Source organism: Ascaphus truei, chromosome 6, assembly GCF_040206685.1.
Source record: "Ascaphus truei isolate aAscTru1 chromosome 6, aAscTru1.hap1, whole genome shotgun sequence".
NCBI lineage: Eukaryota > Metazoa > Chordata > Amphibia > Anura > Ascaphidae > Ascaphus > Ascaphus truei.
Genome location: NC_134488.1, coordinates 138,123,474 through 138,126,014, shown reverse-complemented (window position 1 = coordinate 138,126,014; position 2,541 = coordinate 138,123,474).

Here is a 2,541-nt window from a genome sequence, read left to right as displayed (position 1 = left end):
GGGAAGATGTCTGCAGTCATTATTATGCATGGCTACATGTATTAGTAAAGGTCATAAAGGTTATTGTTATATTTTGTGTGGTATTACTATTTGTTCCTGCACGGGGGTTATGCCGATCAGTTGGGATCCCGTGCAGGTGGAGGCGCAGTCATCTAGAATCTCAGGTATACCCCAGACTCCCAGTGGTGGAGGCTCAGGTCTCTGTGAGCCAACAGGTAATGCCAGCACCAGTAGACTCTTCTCATAAAGGGGAAAGAGGGCTATATATATGTAGCCAGGTCTCCCCAGCACGCCCGCACCCCCCTCACCTGACTGCCGAACGCGGGGGCCGCCGCGTGTAATGGCGGCTCCGTTCGGCGATGGCAGGGGAGAGGGCGGTCAGGTCCCGGCTCAGGGGTTGCCGGGGACGCGTGCGGCCGGTTGCCAAGGCCGCACGCGCATCTCAGGGCTCCCGGCGCTCCCGGAGCCGGGCGGATAGGGCGCCGCCATGTTGCGCCGGGTCGCGCATGCGCAGTGAGTCCCCGGCGGCCCGAGATAGTCGCGCATGCGCAGGGAGAACCCTAGAGCCAGGGAACAGTTGCGTGAGGGCAGGGAAAGCGCAGGAGAGTCGCGCGAGAGTAGGGACAGCTCAGGAAGGGTTGCGGCGGCCATTAGGAGTTAGTGTAGGCAGAGGGGAGGAGCGCACGCGGCCCCAATGTTATAGTAAGGGCCTCGGGACTACAATTCCCATGAGGCTTAGGGCCAGGCACACCAGGTGGGACAGTGTGGCCAATGAGGGCCAAGAGTCTGAGGGGAATTGGATACATTTCGCGGGCAGAGAGCTGCGTGAGTTAGTTGGAGCAGCGGAGCTGAAGGGGAAGGAAGGGTGCAGGGAGTGAGTGCAGCTCCTGCATCCAGATAGGTACCCACACCCTCCAGGTAGGCCCCAACTCCCCACCAGGTTAGTGGGTAATTTATAAGGGACGGCCCTAGATAGGGAGGTCACCCTTAGTGTGTGTAAGGTGCAGGTTTGGCAGTGCCACAGCGGGTAGTGCTGTGCGCACTGGCAAATAGGCATAGAGTGCGTGCAGTGGGTTATTGCTGCGGGTTCCAGGTTGCTGTGTTGAGTGTTGCATGTGACGCTGCATGTAATGAGTGCAGTGTGTGTGCAGCGTGTGTTACTGTCTGCAGGCTGATTGTGAGAGCTGTGTGTCGGCTGCAGGCGTGTTAGTGTTAGGAGTTAGGAGTAGTTAGTGAGTTACAGATAGGACTTGGGTAGCTAGGGGAGAGGGGCAGGTTATTACTCCGCAGGCCCTAGGAGTTTTCCCCAAGCCACCCCAGGTTGCGGTTCATCAGGGACAGGCCCTAGGTTAGGGTTCCTGTCACTTTAGGGATAGATAGGGATAGCGGCGGTTGCTGTTCCCGTGATGCGGTTGGTGTTGCCGTGATTCGGTTGTGTTCCCGTGAAGCGGTGGGACCCTCGTTGGGGTTCCGGGAGAAGTACCTGGATAGGATCAGACGGATGCATCGCACGTCTGACCCTTTGAGAAGAGTGTTGCAGGCCCGAGCATCGGAGTGCTCGGAAGGTACCTCTGTATTATATGTGCACCAACAGGCCTATTAATTTAGTGACTGCGCAGTCACCCACGATCTCCGTAGGAGTACGGGACATTGGGTGGGGGTTACAGGACACTGGGTGGGAACACCAGACATTGGGCAGAAGGTGCTCCAGTATTGCATAAGGTTATGATGTTGTGTAATGTCTTATATGTGTGTTAGTAAAATGTTTGTTCATTCAGTAAACCTGTTATCCATAATACTGGTGTATGTGGTTTCTGAGTGGGTTCCTATGTTGGGGTCATTCTACACTTCCATTGAATCCTACATAGGTGGAGGCGCTGAAAGAAGATCCGTTCCAGAGGATTCACCCCAGGCTCTCATTAGCGGAGGCTCAGACCTCCTGTGAGCCTACAGGTATACGCACCACACCGGTAACACTACATGTTCTACTCACCCACACTATATATGCGATTGGGTGGGGTGGAATACCCGTTACATATATTTTTCTGTTTATATACACGAGTGCATATTGCCTGCTCTGTTTGTGCTATTAGCACTTTTCACCACGAGGTGGTGCTGTTGCACTGTTTTTTACAGTTGGGGGAAGCACCGAACAGTTTATTTATTCTATAACTCCCATAATCCCCGGGAGTCTCTGCCTCCTGACACACCTCTGATTCTGCATGCTGCCCCTCCATGTGCTTGGAAGCCATCTTGGTGAGCTCTGACTTTCTCCCAGCTCTCACCTGCTTTTGCTGATATTTGGGGGCGTCTGTGTCGGCCTGGAGAGAGATTTCTCCATATGAAAGCTTCTCCTTACTTTCCAAGTTGCTGTGGATCTATTCCTGCTTTTGAATTGGATAATTTGGATCAGACCAAAACCGTCTTCAGAGTATCTGTCCTCGTCCAGATTATTTTCCCTATATATATATATATATATATATATATATATATATATATATATATATATATATATATATATATATAGTGCATGCACTGAGA